Genomic DNA, 18,944 nt, shown 5'->3' with positions numbered 1-18,944 from the left:
AGAATTTACGAGGTTGTTATCTGGAATGGGGAGCTGGTCTTATGAGGAAAGATTGGGTAGACTAGGGTTGAAAATATGAGAGTTTAGAAGAGTGAGAGACAACTTGCTTGAAACGTATTAGATCCTGAGCAATCTTGACAGGGTAGATGTGAAGAAAATGTTTCCTCCTACTGCAGAAACTAGAATTAGGTAGTCACTTTTTAAAAGTAAGGTGTCACCCACTTCAAACAGAAATGAAGTGAAATTTAAGACAGCAATAAAGAGTGAATTTTTCTCATGGAGAAATTAGTATCTTTGGAACTCTTTCTCTCAACACAATTGAAGCAGGGTCTTTGAATAGGTTTAAGGCAGAGGTAGATAAATTGTTGATATGTAAAGGGCTGCAAGATTATTGGGATATGCAAGAACATGCAGCATCACATCAACCATGATTCTATTGATTAGCAGAACTGCCTTGAGGGGCTGAGTTCATAATTCTGTCTGTCTGTTTGTACGCACTTTACATATATTAGACCAAGCCTGAATATTATCGAGATCTTGCTGCATTTGGACATGATTGCTTCAATACCTATGGAGTCACAAATAGGGCTGGACATTGTGTAATCAATGAGCAATCCAACCTCTGACCTTATGATGGAGCAAACGTGATTAATGAAGCACCTTAAGATGATTGGGCCTTGCACATGATCCGAAGGAACTCATGCAGAGAGGTTCTGGAGCTGAGAAGCTGCATGTCCAACAATCACAGTCTTTCCTTGGGTTATGCATGACTCCAAGCAATGGAGAGTTTTCGCCCTGGTTTGCACTGACTCTAGTTTAGCTCGAGTCTTTTGATGACAACTTTGTCAAATGCTGTCCTGACATCAAGGGCAATCACTGCCATTCCCTCTCGAGTTTGTTTTTTTTTTGTCCAGAATTTTCAAGGCTATAAGGTCAGGAGCTAAGGGTCCTGGCAAAATGCAAACTCAGCATCAGTAAGCAGATGAAGTTAGATTAAATGCAGTTCAAGAGCACTACGGATGTCACTATTACTTTGCTGACAATTGAGAGCCGTCTGATGGAATCACGTATGGTCGAATTGGATGGTCCCACTTTTTGTGGACAGGACATTCCTGGGCAAATTTTCAGATTGTTGGGTAGACACCAGTGTTGTAGTTGTACCAGAATAGCTTGGCTAGAGGTATGTCAATTTCTGGTACACGGGTCTTCCGTACTATTATCAAAATGATGTCAATATCCATAGACTTTGCATTATCCAGTACCTTCAGCCATTTTCTGGCATTACATGTAGTTGATCCAATTGCTAAAGACTGGTATCTATGATGTTGAGGACAACAAGAGTAATATTTCCTTTAAGTGGCATGGCTGCACATGCCAACACCATACTGAAGCAATCACTTCCTGTATCTCCAGCCACTTCTGTGCATGGATCTGAGAGGCCCACACAGCAGTTGGAGAAATTAGAGGGACCATAGCTCAGAAGTTGACCAAGATTGATAGTCTCCTCAGCACTTCTGATTGAAGATATTTGCAAATTCTTTAAACTTATCTTCTGCACTAATGTGCTGGACTTTTCCATCACTGAGGATATGGATATTTCTGGAGCCATCTGCTCCAGTGAGCTGCTAGGTTTTCAACACGATTCATGTCTGAATGGTGCAAATTTAAGAGTTCTGTTCTGTTGATCACATGCTATTTCCATTGTTTGGCATGCAAGTGGTCGAGTGTTATAACTTAATCAGGTTGACACCTCACCCTCGTGTTGCTCCTGGCACACCTTTCTACAATGTTTATTGAACCAAAGTTGATCCTCTAGCTTGATGGCAATTTTAATAGGGTACATGCCATGACCTGAGGTTATGGATTTTAATTGAGTACAGGCCTACAGCATTGTATCTGACTCGTAGCTGTCCTGTGCACAATTAGGAACGGACAAAAAATGCTGTCCAAGGCAGTGATGCCTATATCCCATGATCAAATGGAAAAAAAAGGAACTGAAATGTTACTGGAATTTCAGCTTTTGTTATAGAGTTGTGGAGCTTCTTATGAATTTATAAAACATTACACAGCATTTCTTTTGCTTGAAAAATCTTTAAAAGTGATGTAATTATCCTGATTGTCAGCAACACACGTGTTATGTTGTGATGGTCCATGTGCTCAAAAAAAGCATGTATTTTCTTTTCTGTGATGTGACTTGCATAGTATGCTGAAAGTGGGTTAATTGCTTTCCTGATAATAACCTCTTTAGGTTTGCAGAAATTTTCCATGTGACCTGTGCATCACATAGCAAATGAATAATTGAGATACAAGGGGCAAACAAAAAACTAATCACAGTGGAGTTAGATCAGCCTGCTTTTTTTTCTGTTTGGTAGTTCAGAATACAATGAGAGTTTGTCTAAAGAGCAATCAAACAATATTCTCGCCTCATGGAAAAGTTTTCTGTTTGACAATTTTTAATTGATCTTGGAGTTGAAGTAGGTTCAGTGGTTAGCACTGGTCCCTCATAGTGCCAAGAACCTGGGTTCAATTGCAGCCTTGAGTGACTGTGTGGAGTTTGCACATTCTTCCTGTGTCTGAGAGGGTTTCCACCAGGTGCTCTTGTTTATCCCAGTTGAAAGATGTTCAAGTTAAGTAGATTGGCTATGCTAAACTGCCCATAGTGTCCAGGGAACTGTAGGCTAGGTGGATTAGCCATGGTAAATATGGGGTCATGGGGTTAGCATAGGGTAGGGGGCTGGTTCTGGGTGGAATGCTCTTCAGAGGATCAGTGCAAACTTGATGGGGCAAATGGCCTCTTTCTCACTATATGGATTCTATGATCCTATGATGAATACACCAGAGACTGTGTTATTGTGAGTTATACAGTTGTCGAAAGCAGAGAGCAGAAGAACAAGATTGTGAATTGGTTAAGACCTATGATTGATTATCTTAATGTTGTCAGGGTCCACCATCTCATTTAAAAGAGTAAGAAAGGGAGTCTCTGGGAATTCTGTGGCAGCAGGGCTAAGTGACCTGATATCTTGTTGATGGCAACACTTTCCGGGGTATTTTGGACAGAATGTGGTTGATAGTGAACATGACACAAATGTTGAAACAATAGAAAGGGAAGTGAGGGATCCTACAGAGGAGAAGCCAACTTGATGAGAAACAGGGCTCTATATTTGTGCAGGAAGTAATATGAGTGTTTGCAGCCATGAGGCATATCTTTGCATTAATTATTAAAGTAACATGTACCTTTATATTCAAAGTATCCATCGACTGATTCAATTAAGGTGATTTTAACTGGATCATGTCTGTAAAATGTTTCAAAAGGAAAAGCATTGCAATTTTTTTGCCCCCTTGGTTTCAAATATTATCAGCCTTTTTGGGGATCATAACTATGCTGTGATCTTACTTTGAGCATTGAAAGGACTCAAGTTAAATTATATTTGTTAATTATTTCTCTAAGCAGATGAATACATGGATGATTTTTGTTGAGACATATTTTCTGTTTTAAATTGATTTAAACATGGAAATATTCCTTCAGTTGTGACCTGGGGATATCACATAAACTGCGCAACTTTGAATTCTAATATTTCTAATTCTAATAACTAATTCTAATAACTAATATTTCTTAGCTGTCCAACTGTGTTTGATTAAATATTTTCATTTCAATTCTGATGTGAATTTATTTCAACTAAAACTAACTTGTTTAATTGTGAAATCAAGATGTTACATCAAACATTTCAAAACACTTTATTGTAATAGTGTACAGCTAAAAAAAAGATTGTCTGACATGTGCTCAGCATAATGGCAGGCTCAGAGTTCGAACAATTTCTGAATATAAGAAATAGAAGTTCATGGGTCTTCTGACAATGGTGTTAAGTCAGATTTCCTCCTTACCCCTGTCGTGACTTTTAACTCCTTTTTTAGTCAAGAATTTGTATAAAATACTGAGCCTAAAAGTATAAACACTTCCAGAAAGATACCATAACTATTGCTGGTGAAATTAAAGAACCTGAAAGAATATCACATAGATATGTTCTCTCTCCTTATAACAGGGCCCACTAAGTGGTGTTTAAAGCTTTTGGCAGTTTCCAAGATACATTGTTCCGTCAGACCCTATGTAGATCTGACAAACTTAAATAGAACAGTCCAATGGGAAGCCATTATTTGCCCTCAGTGGAAGACAGTTAACTTGCCATTGGTGTCTTCTTCTGCATTCTTGATGCTAATAGTGAGTGTTTGGCATATATTCTTTGACTCAGCCAAGGCTATTCACAATGTTTATCATGCCTTTCAGGTAATTCTGCTTTGAACTGCCTTTCCTTTGGTAGTTTAACCGTTCTGGAGATATTCCAGGATATCATATCAAACGTTCTTAAAGGGGATATATGTCACTTATCATGGCACATCAAAACAGGAACATGGCCACAGAGTCCGTTAAATTCTTAAAGGGTTATAAGAAACAATTGCAGCTTAAAGAAATGTGGATTTACAAAAATTGTTAGATTCTTGGGGCATATCTTACAACAAAAAGAAATAATTGTTGACACTTAATAAGTAACAAAAGCCATCAGTAATTTTCCACAAGCCAAGTATGTTAATGTCCAGAGATTCCTCAGAATGGTCAATCAGGTTACAGTAGATGCCTTTTGAGAAAAAGGCAGCAGTTTTGGCAATGTTATGATATGTTATAATCCCAGATTACACAGGGTGATGGCCACTGATGTATTTTCCACAAGCCTTGAGGCTGTACTTGTCAGGTCCAGGAATAATAAAAAGAAGCCTGTCTTCTTTGCTTCCAGGACACTGAGACAAAACAATGATATGTAACAGTACAGAACAAAGAGTTGGCATGTGAAAGATTCTCTGGTTATTTGATGGGATTACAACTTCATACTGTGGTAGACCATAATCCCTTGACACATTTGCTGAACTCTATGGAGATTGTCAAAGGCCCTCTTTGTATACAATACTTCACACTCAGACTAATGTACTATCATTATACAACTATGAAAGAAACAGGCAAATCTCAGATCACAGTAGACCTTATCTCGAGCTGGGGCCAATCAAGCAGAAATTGAGATTTATTTCAGAAGTGGAAGCATTTTTATTGGTCATAAAAAAAATTTTTCAAGCTTGAGAAAAATTGCAAAAAAAAAGTAAGGCATAAGCAGATACTGAGTTTGTCCAGATTATAAAATTCTGCCAAGAAAGTTGGCCAAGATATAGCCCAAATTATCAACTTTTAAGTAGGCATCACAAACATAGAAAATATCCCTCCTGGAAAATCTTCTGGTCTTTAGCCATAGTTTGGTAATACACAAGACAAAAAGAGAGTAAATTCTTCATAAAATCCAAGACGTTCACTTAGAAATAGTGACGTGTAGAGTTCATGCATAACAATCTGTCCAGTGGCCAGGAATTTCCAAAACAAGTGAAGACTTCATATTATCCTGCCATGTTTGTGCAGTAAATAGTCAAACACCAACTCTATTACCAAGCCTGGCAATGGTTGGGACTAGACCTCTCCAACTTTAAAGGAAAACTGTATTTCGTTTCAGGAGTTATTTGATGTGGTTAGATGATATCAGACGACACATTGCAACAACTGAAACTGCAAAAGGAACATTATAGAAATCTTTCCAAACCATGGTTTCTCAGATAATGGTCAATAATTTATGTATGAATATTTCAAGAAATTTGCAGAACACAATGGAATCAAATGCACTACTAGTTCTCCACTTCATTAAAAGCCAGAGAGGCGGCCCAGACAGTGGTGAAAAATATTAATGATGAAGGATAGTGACAAAAACAGAAACTGCTGGAAAAGTTCAGCAGGTCTCACAGCATCTTAAGAGAGAAATCAGACTTAATATTTTAGTTTGAGTGATCCTTGTTTAGATTGGCTCATCGTCACTAATAGTGGAAAAAGAGTGATTGGTATTCAGCTGTTTAACTTTATAATCATTCATGGGACATGGGTATCTCTGACTTGGATAATATTTATTGCCCATCGCTAATTGCTCTTGAGAAAGTGGGAATGAGCTGCCTTCTTGATACACAAGGACACTCACTGTGTTGTTAGGAAGAGAACTCCAGGATTTTGGTTTAGTTCCAAGTCAGGAAGGTACAAGACTTGGACAGGTACTTGCAATTAGTGGTATCCCTTGCATCTGCTGCTCTCCTAGCTGGTAGAGGTCACAAGTTTAAATGGAGTTATTGAAGGAGTCTTGGGAAGTTACTACAGCAGAATTAACCAAAAATGCATAAGAACTGATACGTGAGTCATAAGTGAAGACTTTATCAACACTGGTACCAGATCAAAAAGTATGAATCAGAGACTGAAGATCTGAAGAAGCAGTTTCTAGACAAACTGAATGCACAATCATTTCTCGTTCAAACTCAGTTCAGAACTTTCAGGAGAAATTGAAAATCTCTAACATTATTAGATACTGCAAGAACAAATGAGTTTGAATATTATAAGCTTAGTGATGATGTCTGGAAGTCTGCCTTGTTTACCTCATAAAATGGTGTTCCCACTGTAATCAAATTGAAGACCATCACTCTTGACATAACACTGCCAAGAACTATAAAGTACTGCAAAGGTTTAACTTATGAAGTTCAAATTTTATGGGAGATGGTGAAATTGTAAACAATTCAAGTGAATAGTTTAAGAAGGTGATTTAATAATTTAAAATGAAACAGATTTTTCTTGGTAGGGATGGAAAATATAGAATAATGAGACTGTGATTATCAATGACAATATAACTGGGACATCAGTTAAATTCCACAAAAAACAACAGTATGTATCAGAGAGATGTGCTATCTCACAGCAAACTGTTATACTTTGTAGAAAGAGTTCTCCAGAAATCTATTAGAGTTAGACTATCACCACTCTTAAGTAGAGGCAGGACACATTTAACTGAAGAGACATTCAAATAACATCCAAAGTTGAAACCAAATCACTAACTGTCACACACACATATTGTGATAAATATTAAATTCTACGGTCATGTGTACTGACTATATAATCTAAATTCAACTGTCACATATACTGTCTGTATACAGCTAAATCCCATCGACATACATACCAATTGGATAAAGTTAAATCCCAAATATTTTAGGAAATCAACAATAATAAACTGTCACATATACTCTGCACTGACTTTAAAGTTGAACACCACTCTCACAAACAGTATAAAATTATGCCACACTCTATAAAAGACAAAATACAATCACACACTACAGAAAACCACATTGTACCATTGTACATATTAACAGTGTTAAACTAATCTTTAGTGTCGCACATACTGAATCTAAAATTAAATGCCAGTCCCACTGCTGACTGTATAATAGTAAAATGGGCCATACAAATCACTGTAATACATAGTTTTAGAAAGCTAAAGTCTTGTGTTGGAAAAATTAACAATAGAAAACCACATTGCATTATCACAGATATCTGTATAGGATTAGAGCCGAGAGTGTAGTACTGGATAAGCACAGCAAGTCAGGCAGCATCCAAGGAGCAGGAGAATCAACGTTTTGGGCAAAAGCCCTTCATCAAGAATGAGGCTGTGAGCCGAGGGGTGGTAAGATACATGGGAGCATGGTGTGGCTGATGGAGAAGGTAGCTAAGAATGTGGTAGATAGATGGAGGTGGGGGTAACGGTGATAGGTTGGAGAGGAGGGTGAGAAGGAAGATGGGCAGGTAGAACAGGTCATGAGGGCCATGCAAGTTGAAAGGTTGGAACTGGGACAAGGTGGGGGAGGGGAAATGAGGAAACTGGTGAAATCCACATTGATGCCTTGGGGTTGGAGGGTCCTGAAGTGGAAAATGATGCGTTCTTCTTCCAGGTGTCGGGTGGTTGGGGAGTGGAGATGGAGGCGGCCCAGGACCTGCACGCCCTTGGTGGAGTGGGAGAGGGAGTTGAAGTGCTCAGCCATGAGGAGATGGGATTGGTTGGTGCAGGTGTCCCAGAGATATTCTCTGAAGCGCTCTGCAAGTAGACGTCCTGTCTCCCTAGTGTAGAGGAGACAGCATCAGGAGCAATGAATACAGTAAATGACATGTGGAAGTGGAATAAGATTATACACCAGTTACACGAAATGAGCCAAAACCTCAAGGTTACACACAACCACTACTATATAAAACTAAAGTCCACCAGATCAACGAGCACATAGTCCTGATTGTAACAAATCGAATTAGATTAGATTAGATTACTTACAGTGTGGAAACAGGCCCTTCGGCCCAACAAGTCCACACCGACCCGCCGAAGCGTAACCCACCCAGACCCATTCTTCTACATTTACCCCTTCACCTAACACTATGGGCAATTTAGCATGGCCAATTCACCTAACCTGCACATTTTTGGATTGTGGGAGGAAACCGGAGCACCCGGAGGAAACCCACGCAGACACGGGGAGAACGTGCAAACTCCACACAGTCAGTTGCCTGAGGCGGGAATTGAACCCGGGTCTCTGGCGCTGTGAGGCAGCAGTGCTAACCACTGTGCTACCGTGCCACCCACCATTCTACTATCAAAGATTATGCAGTAATAATTATTGCACTTTTGAGTACAAATGCTGGCCTAGTCAATGGTACCCACAATCTAAAATTGAACACCACTATTACATACATTGACTATAAAAAATAATTCAACAGTCTCACGGACTAGCTGCATAAACCTAAATTGTGCCATTGTTGCACAATTCACCATCACAGATCGATTAGAAATAATATAGTAATTGTGCTCTCACACCTTAACAGTAAAACACAGTCACGTGATTATTGTATAAAACTAAACCACACTACTTGTTACACCACCTAAACTTCAGTTTCAATTGATTATATAATACTAAACTAAGTTTGTTAATAATACCTCAGTTTCTTCATTCTAGGTCCCCTGTTTAGTTTCCTATGTTACGCTAGCTGTACTTTTTTTCCCTGTTGTAATGGTGGCCAAAGTTTGAAATGAGTGACAAGTATGAATTGTTTTTAAGTTGCTAGATCAGGATTAGAAAAGTGTCTACAAACAATAATTGGAATGAAGCAGTCTTTTATTAATATACTCCAAGATTGAAATACACTTTACAGAGATGTAACACTCCTGTAGATATTGTGAACATAATTCATCAGTAACAATGCAATGTCTAATAAATAATAACTCAAATACATATTATATGGTAATATTGCAGTGCTGCAATTAGGATTTCCTTAAATTGTAATAAAAGAACTTTGACAAGGCATTATTTTGTCCACTATATGGTGAAAAATATCCAACAATATAATTATCAGTTCTATCATACAAAGTTGGCTTGTGTCTTGGAAAGAGCATTTTAAACTGTACAATGCTAATGCCAAGTACTGCTGGTCACACCACCTATAACTGGTGGTTACAGAAATAACCAAGTGGCCATTCATTACATACTGCAGTATCACATCAAAGCTCATTAATAAGTGGAACTTTTCCTAAACTGTACTGATATAAATACATTAAATAAACCCAGTGATATCTTTGTGAATTTTACTTAAATATACAAACACTGAATTCTAATTTTCTGATTCTGATTTTCTGGTTTTGATCCTCTGGCCATCTTTAAATTTTATATGCTCAAAATTGGATCCTAAGAATCAAAGTTGGGCAAAATATTATTTACAAGGACACCCTTCCATTTTCTGTCTGTCCTGCAATGTTGAAGTCATCATCTTAACACTTACAATTTCAACTACTTTGGGTTATTGTCTCACCATTACGTGGCACCACTCAAGATTCATTTTCAAGTCTATTTCCAAACCACTACCACTGTGCCCATTCCAAGGCTGCAATTCTGCATCACCTTTTACATAACCAAACACTTGCATTTTAAATTCATTAATACCTTTTAAAACTAGTAGGCAAAGCATATCATTTAGAAACACTGAACTGGGATGAAGGGAGATTGAAGGGTGCCTATCAAACTGAGAAAAGTAAGGTGTCATAGAAAATTTAAGCACCTTTTTTACAATGTCTTGACTAATAGTGATGGTCAAGCCATGCTCTTTTGCATTTCTCATTGATCAATCTGCTTCGTAATTGGGGAGTGAGAAATGTGTTAGGGCATCAGATCACAGGTTGTGGTGGAGTACAGTTCTGTTACTGTTCATCATGCATAGTTTCTCATATCTCTGAGTTGCAAGATCTGTTCTCAGTCTACCCTATTAATGGCATTGCTAGTTAAGATGTCAACAGAATGAAAGCATAATTTTCTCTCCACAAAATTGAGATGAACATTTCCATCTCATGTAGCCACAAGATTTCATGGGATCCAGATCAACATAGAGAACTCAGAAGGACATTCCTCTCGCTTGTATACCATGATGCTCCCACCTCAAATGAGTCTATTCAGTTGGTGGAACAAGATGTCCTCTAATGGAGGTGTATGGGATGTTAGCTGAGGGATAGGATTCTGATTAATCAATCAGTTTGTTGCATGACTGTTATGCAGAATAGCCACCCAACGTTAGCACCAATACACCCGAAGAGCTTACATGAATACAAATTAGGAGTAGCGGTAGGCCACTCGACCCCTTGAGCCTGCTCTGTCATTAAATAACAGCATGGCTAATGGTCTTGAACTCTACATTCTCATCCAGCCTTGATAACCTTTGATTCTTTTGCTTAATAAGAGTCTACCTATGTTTGTCTTAAAATTATTCACTGACCCCAACTCCATTAAGGCAGAGTTCCAAATTGCACACTGCTCCGAGACAAAAAATAAATCCTGATCTTTGCCCTAGGAAGGAGGCTCCTAATTTTGTCAAGACTGTTCAAAACCTTTTATATTTCAGTCAATTCATCCCTTATTCTTCTATACTCCAGTGAAAACAAACCCATTCTGTATAACCTAACCCCATAAGACAACCTTGTTCAATTTAGTAAACCTTCTTGGAACTGCATCCAATGCATTTAAATCCTTCCTGAAATAAGGAGATCAAAATTGCACAGTAATTGAGATATGGTCTCTGCAATGTCTTGTATATCTGAAACAGAACATCTTTACTTTTCAAAAAGCAAAATACTGCAATTGCTGAAGATCTGAAATAAAAACAAAGCGCTGTAGAAATACTTGTAATTATTCTCATAATAAAGGACAACATTCCATTAGCTTTTTGCATTATTTGCTGTACCTGAATAATTACTTATTGTGATTCTTACACTATGACATCCAAATTCCTCCGCATCTTAGAATTCAGCATCAATTCTACAATTAAGTTGTACGCTTTTATATTTTTCCGCTAAAGCGAACTACTTTACATTTTCCCACTTTATATTTCATCTGTCAAATTTTTGCTCATTCATTTAACTTACCCACAACCATCTGCAATCTTACTGCGTTCTCTATAGAACAAATCATTGTCTCATCTCCAAGTTTAGCTACCATGTCTTTGATTCCCCTTAACATAATATTAAGAGCAATATAATTAACACAATATAAAGGCAAGCAAAATATTTGTTCATTTCATCCATTTCCTTATAACTCCCCATTCTAATGTTCTAGAGGACCAACATTCAATTGCTCTTTTGTTTTATGTACCTGGAGAAACACTTGTCATTTGTTTTTACATTTCCAGCTAGGTTCCTCTCGTATTCTAATTTCTTTCTCCTAATTAGCCTTTCAGTCATTCTCTGCCTTTCTTTATACTCTGACGGATCACCTAAGCTGCCTTCATCTTGCACAAGAGTGACCTTTTCCCTCAAGTTTGATGTTTGCCTTAACTTCCTTATTTAATCAGATTGTGGGTCCTCCCTCTGGATTTTTCCTTTACAATTTAAATATACTTATTCTGAAGTATTCCCTTAAACGTCTGTGACTGCTTCACCATTCATCTGTCTCCAAGTCTAATAAGAGTTCACTTCAGCTAGTTCAGCTTTTATACCCAAAAAAATTAAATTACTACTTTTCTCGTTTTCAAATTAGATGTAAAATTCAATCATATTGTAATTGCTGCTGCCTAGAAATGCCTTTATTTTGAAGTCATTAGTTAATATTATGTAAGGATCAGGATCATCTGCTTTCTGGTTGGTTCCAGTGTGTGCTACTCTGAGAAACTACCTCAAAAACAATGAACTCCTCATTTAGACTATCACTGCTAATCTGATTATTCCAGTTGATGTATAGATTAAAACCACACACAATTATTCCTGTCCCACTATTGACTACTTTCCCTCTCTTATTCCATGCCCTCTTCCACACTAACCCTAATCTCCTGAACCAAGGTGATCTCTAATTATTACACCAATGCCAACTTCAATTTAGAGTGTTGCACCTCCTTCTTTGCCTAGCTTTCTATTCTTCTTGAATATCATAAGTCTCTAAATATTCAGGACCCAATCCATGCCATCCTACAGCCATACCTCCAAAATGGCAATCAGATCATATTTATTTATTCAGACTATGCTATCAATTTATTTAGTTTTTTTCTAATAAATGCTCTGGTATTCAGTTCCAGAGCTTTTTCTTTTCATTTTTGTAATTTCTGGTCTTGACTGATGGTGCACACTTAGTTGTATCCTTTGATCCCTTCCTGCCATTCTGAGATTGATTTCTCGTGTTACTGTTTTGCTCTCCTGACTCTATACCTTTATATTTGCTATATCTACCCAAGCTTGATCCTTTAATCCTTACTTATTTGTAAGCCCTCTTTACTTCCCTAGCTAAGCCACTCACTAGAACATCAATCCGTGCATGGTTCAGATGGATCCCACCTCCCCAGCACCACTGTCAGTGCCCCACAGCTGGAACCAACTTTTCTTAAAGCAGTCTTTGAGCCATGCATTCATTTCAAAATATTCGTTTTATGCCAATTTGCACATGGCATAAATTACAATCTTCAGTTTATTACTTATAAGGTTCTGCTTTGTAAATTAGTGCCTAGCTTCTCATACTTCTCCAACAGAACCTCTTTCCTAGTTCTATGTCAATGGTATCAACTTGGATCACGATACTGAGTCCTCCCTTTCTTGCAAGTTCTTGTCTAGCCCAGAATTGCCAAACCTTAGGACAGGCAGTCAGTAGTCTTCCAAACGTCAGAGATCACAGACTGGGTGGCAATCTCTGCTCAGGCTTGCAGGATCTGATGGCGTGACTTCTCAGTTGGTCATGGGTGAAGAGGGCATCTACGGTCTGCACCACCCTATAGGTAAAATGAGATGCCAGTTTCCCTTTATCTGCCTCATCTGGGACAAATGTCATGTATTCTTTAGGGAAACCTCAGACTGACAAGTGCTTGTTTAGATCACACCAGCCTCTAAAAGATGATGTGTGTCGCAGGGTGCCAGTTTATTCTCAGATAGCTCAGCAGTAGTGAGTTCTGGATATAGCGAGTGGTAGACTCTAGCTATTGTTTTGTGGGGTTTTGATGGTGAACTGTCAGTGTTTACCAGTATTATTCCTCAGAGCCTAACTGCAACTTCAGGATTTGGTACAAACACAGATCAACACAGAAATCCTGAAGTTTCAGTCTTTCATTCATTGTTCTACCTGAGACTATTTGTAGACTTTTGTACACAGCACCCACCAAAGCTCTCTCTCCACTCAGCCAGCAATTAAACAAGTAATTGCTTTTTGTTGACAGCTTACATTTTCTAATATAATACAACTATTATGAAACTTTGTTAAAAATTAAGCACTACTCAATGAGGTACAACTGGATGCTTAACAGCAATCTAAATAATAACAAAAGCTGAATCCACTAATCTGCTCCTGTACAAAATGTGGAATTTCAGAAAACGTCTCATTCAAACTACATTTTCAAAATAATTAAATTTAAAAGGTGTGTTTTAATAATATTTCAGATTCATACACCATGTGACGTCCCAATATTTGTTTGAAGTGTGTGAAAATTATTTCATGTGATTGGCTGCTTAGACAATTTAACGCCATTACTGCAAATTGATACTGGGAATCACCATCAAACAATGCTTCAATCGGTTGTAAATTGAGAGATGTTAACTTCTCGTTGAAGATCATGAAATTGCTCACTATCTTTGAGATTTGCAAAACGCTCCTGCTATATTGCCAATTATAAATTAAGGATCGATGTTTTTACCTTGAACTGAAGGTTATTAGCATGAACTCAAATGGCTGCATTAAAATGTAGAAAAAGCATGATTCCCCCTCATGTTAGTGAATGATCCATTAGCTTGAACATTTGGAACCAGAAAAAGAAGAAACCAGAGGGCTATTTTTTTCCACTCCCAAATATGGGGTATCATAAGTTTTTGGAACATTTGGCATTCTTTAATCTTTCCAATTGTTCTGGAAATTAACATTAACTGGAGCATCTCATTAATGTTTGAAGCAGATAAAACAAAGAAAGTGAGCTCCAGTGGTACATTATCTTACTAATATTAGAATTATAATATTGACATAGCCTCTTGATGAAGAGCTTGATACACATGTAAGGAAGGCAGATATCTTTGGCCAACTCAAGAAATACACATGGACTAAGTTCAAGTTGATGGTTAAAGGTCTATGTTCTCACCATCTTGTTTTATGGCTTTGAATCATGGATGACTTACAATTATCAAACAATCAAAAAATTCCATCTTCACTATTTGTGGGACATTACATGTAGAAACTCACAAACGAAGCAGTCCTCTCAAATGCAGAACTTCTAGTTGGTTACCTTCATTGGCTTGGGCATGTGTGGAAGACGAAAGATGGTTGCATGCCCAAGGATGTTCTGTATGTTAAGGCAGCCAAAGTCAGACAACCAATGGGAAAGCAAAAGCTGCTCTTTGAGGATGCATGCAATCATGAAGTAAAGGGCCTAAACAATGATCATCACAACTAGAAGCCACTAGCTGGTGACAGAGGAAAGTGATCATAGCTCCGGTCAATTGAGTGTACCACTAAGATGAACAACTGTAGCAGCTTCGCAAGAAGTGCCAACACTGAAAACAACTCACAATGACACAAAACTCCATTTAGAGCACCTACAGCAGAACCTGCCTCTGAAGGATTGGCCTCTTCTGCTAACAGCAAAGGTGCACCACTTTAAAACATCCCATCTGAAATGAATTATTTGCGACATTCCCAAATATTGCAGATTGAATGATGCTGATGAAAAAAATACTGAGTTACTAGAACCAGGTGGTGTGGCTGGTTGTTAAAGCAGCAAATTCAAAATCAGCAGTAGAAATGCCCATTCAGGTACAAATTCTGCCGACTATTCTGCTCATCTTCCTCCACAGCACTTTGGCATAGTGAAGAGGCTTGATTGTATCAATGATCCCTTGAACAATGTTGTTCAGAGCTCCATACTCATGGTAGGGCTATCCACGGTAGCAATGATAAAAGGTGCCAAAAAGACTGCTGTCCATTAATGCATTAACAGATTAGACAAAGGAAGTCTGTATGTCTACCCAGCCACAAAGGCAGAAGATGGTGAGCTGATCTCGATCTGACCATCAATCCGTTGAGGTTGTGTGGACAATGTCCTATGCATCAAGTAGAATCACATCCCGGTTTCTACCAGGTTTGATTTGCTAAATTCCATGTTGATGGAGAATTGGCAACAGTGATAGAATTGTGAATCTGGTAGTGCTGGGTCAGAAATGTGCACACAAGCAACAGAGTCTTATGGGCACCTGTATTGGAACAGAGGTGCGTTTGGGCAGCAACATTTGAAACTGAAAAGTCTTCTACCCTCTGGTCACCCCAAAGGATAGGGAGGGGTATGCGCTAATAAGAATGCACTAAAAATAGGCTGGATCACCTCCTCCACACCCTGTTAGAGCATGTTTTTGCTTATTAAAGAAAGAAAACTTTGAATTTTGCAACTTGAAACGAGTAAGTACTCATGGATAATCTTGAAACTGACCATCCTGAAAGTGGAACTTCAAAATGTACCACATGAGTTACCAAGAGTCTACATAGACAACAATGCCCGCAATGAAATCCAGCCTTCCAGGGAATGGTAGCTGAGTAAACATGTATAGGATAAATTTTATGCTGAAACAGACAGATTAAATACATGTCCATGGATTGGTTTTGTCATCTGGAATAAGATCTGTGATGCACTGACAGAATGTCCCAGTTGTATAAAAATTACACCTCACCTACAGCTCAGTGATAACCAAATGTCGTGTATCAATGTTTATTCACGAACCTTCAACTCTAATGAAGACAACAGAACATTTCTATTCTAACCTTGTCTTCACTGCTATCCCAAAATATAACAAGATTACCATTTTGGTGGAGTTTAATGCTAGGATTGATTGTGATTCCAATATTTAGAAAAGCACTAATGGGAAAAATAGAATCAGAAAGGCCAATGTAAATGGCACCCTACTGCTGACAAAGCTGAACATCATGTAACTATAAAAAGTATCCTTTTTCTGCCAGAAGAAATATTAAATTTTATGTAGGCATTCCCAAATCAAAAAAACTGGCACCCCTCCTGGATTGTGTGTTTGAAGGAGTTAGGTCAATGCAAAGTCTGCTTAGGTGCATGTTTAATAACAAAGACTTCTGTAAGTCAGCAAAAGTTTTAGTGTACAGGGTAGTTGCTGTCACCAAATTTTAGTATACTTTGTATCAGCAACCCATAAGAACACTAGAGAAATTTCATCAGCAAAGTCTCTACCAAATCCTCAGGCCACTAACACTAATATTCTTCTTGAAGCCAGTTCCACAAGTATTCAAGCAATGCTCCTGCAAAATCAGCTAGAGGGACTGCTCACTGTCTGAAGGTTGAACAGCATCTCCCTTCCAGATACTGTTTTCTTAATTCTCCAACATTCTAGGAAAAGACAAAGGAAAACATTTCAAAGACTCTGAAACATAACAGCATTCACATTAATGACTGGGAAAATCTTGCTATTTATTGTCCATTCCTAATTGGCCTTGTAATGATGACAGTGAGCTGCTTCTTAAATCAATAGTCTATGGTTGCATATGCTCCTAGAGTTATTAGGAAGGGAGTTCCGGGATATTGATCTAGCAATAATAGAAGAAAATGGCAAAATAATTCCACTTCTGGAAGGTGTGTGATTTGGAAACGCCTTTGCAACTCTTGTCCTTCTGGGTGATTGAGGTCACAGATTGGGAAATTGCTAAAAAAAAAAAGTCTTATTGAGTTGCTTCAGTTCATCTTGTATATGTTGATACTACTGCAGGTGTGGAAGTGCGAATCAAGTGGGCTGCTTTGTCTAGGATGATGTCGAACTTCTTTGGTGTTGTTTGAGCTGCACCTATTCAGGCAAATGAACAAAATTTCAATTCAATCCTGACTAATGTATTGTAGTTGGTGGGAAGACTTTGAGAGCTCAGGAGGTGAGTTACATGTTGCAGAACTCCAGGCCTCTGACTTGCTTCTGTGGCCTGAGTATTTATATGACTGGTCCAGTTCAGATTCTGGATAATGGTAATGCCAGGAAGTTAAAGTTGGGGGAATTCAGCAACAATGCCAGTAAATGTCATAAAGACATGGTTCGATTCTCTTTCGTTAGAGATGGTCTTTGCCTGGAATTTGTGCATTATAATGTCACCTGCCACTTAGCAGCCCAAGCCGAAAAACTTTCCAGGTTACGTTTAAAACATGTTCAGCCTCATATCCAAGAAGCCACTAATGGCCCTGAACATTGTGCCATCAGTGAACATCACTTTTTACCTGATGGTGGATGGAAGGTTATTAATAAAGCAGCTAAAGATGGCTGGGCCTAGCCTAATACCTCCAGCAGTGGTATTCTACGACTGAGATGACTGACTTCCAAAAACTACACCAACTTCTTATGTGTTAGATATGACTCCAACCAGTACAGAAAGTGTGGAGAATTTAGCACACTTCCAATTATTCATACTGACATGAGTTTTTCAAAGCTCTTTTAAGCCACACGTTATTAAATGCTGTCTTGATATTGAGGTAATCTTCCCTCTAAAGTTTATATATTTGGGAAAACGTTGTAATAGAAGTTAAGTGGCCTTGAAGAAGTCAAACGGAGTGTCAGTGAGTAGGTATTGTTGAGTAAGTACTGCTTATAGCACTGTCAACAATCCCATCTATTACTTAGCTTATAACAGATAGTAGACTGGTGGGACGGTCATTAGCTGGGTTGATTTTGTCTTGCATTTTGTGGACTAGATGTAGCTGGGCAATATTCCACTTCATTAGGTAGATGCCTATGTTGTGGCCATACTGGAACAGCTTGACAAGAGATGGGGCTAGATCCGGAACACAATCTTCAGTCCTATTACCAGAATGTTGTCAGGAACCTTGGTTTTTTTCAATATTTAGTGCCTTTAGACATTTCTTGATATCACAAGGAGTGAGTTGAATTTGCTGAAAACTGCCTTGTGATGTGGGAACCTCAAGGTGTAACCAAAATGAATTGCACATTTAGCGTTTCTGGCTAAAGGATACTGTAATGTTTCATGCTTTGGCTTTTGCTCCAATGTGTTGGGCACTCCCATTATTGAAGATGGGTATAAAGGTGGAACCTCTTACTTTAGTTAGTTGCTTAATTATTCACAACCATTCACAAATGGATATGGCAAGATTACAGAGCTTAGCCATGTCCATCATTTGTTACTATCACTGTTTGACATGCAGCTTCTTTAGTATTACAGCCTCGCCAGCTTGATCCCGAATTTTTAGGTATACCTGATATTGCTCCTGGATCTCTGCAGTCATCATTGAAATGGGGATAATTCTCTCGATGGTAATAGCAAAGCTGGGGACATGTCAGGCCTTAAAGGGTTGGGAACCAGAGATTCAATTGTGCCAATTTTAAGTTGCTTCACGTGTTTGAAATCTCCTACTTACAATGCCATTAAACAAAATGTTGAGTATCCTCAATACAAAAATGGAATGTTTTCTCCATAAAGACTGTGCAATGGTCAGATGCATTTGCAACTTGGTTAAGTAGATGATTCCCCCTTGTTTCCACAACTTCTCCTGCAGACCATCCAGAAAC

The 18,944-nt window shown here is 38.3% G+C and overlaps 1 protein-coding gene across 2 annotated transcripts in view; it reads right to left on the bottom strand.

Moving 5' to 3' along the window:
* The window catches only part of scaf8 (SR-related CTD-associated factor 8), a 285,205-nt gene that overhangs the window by 108,192 nt on the left and 158,069 nt on the right, over positions 1-18,944 (bottom strand). Inside the window, exon 21 of one of the 2 annotated variants that reach the window (XR_006312547.1) lies at positions 12,584-16,771. The exons of the other annotated variant lie outside the window; for it this stretch is intronic. The gene's annotated coding sequence lies outside the window, so the exon portion shown is untranslated. Of the gene's footprint in view, positions 1-12,583; positions 16,772-18,944 lie in introns of those variants that run through there. 2 annotated transcript variants of the gene reach the window in all.

The sequence above is a fragment of the Chiloscyllium plagiosum genome, chromosome 9 (genome assembly GCF_004010195.1).
Source record: "Chiloscyllium plagiosum isolate BGI_BamShark_2017 chromosome 9, ASM401019v2, whole genome shotgun sequence".
NCBI lineage: Eukaryota > Metazoa > Chordata > Chondrichthyes > Orectolobiformes > Hemiscylliidae > Chiloscyllium > Chiloscyllium plagiosum.
The sequence above is the reverse complement of the archived record's forward strand: the minus strand, read 5'-3'. Positions and strand labels throughout refer to the sequence as shown.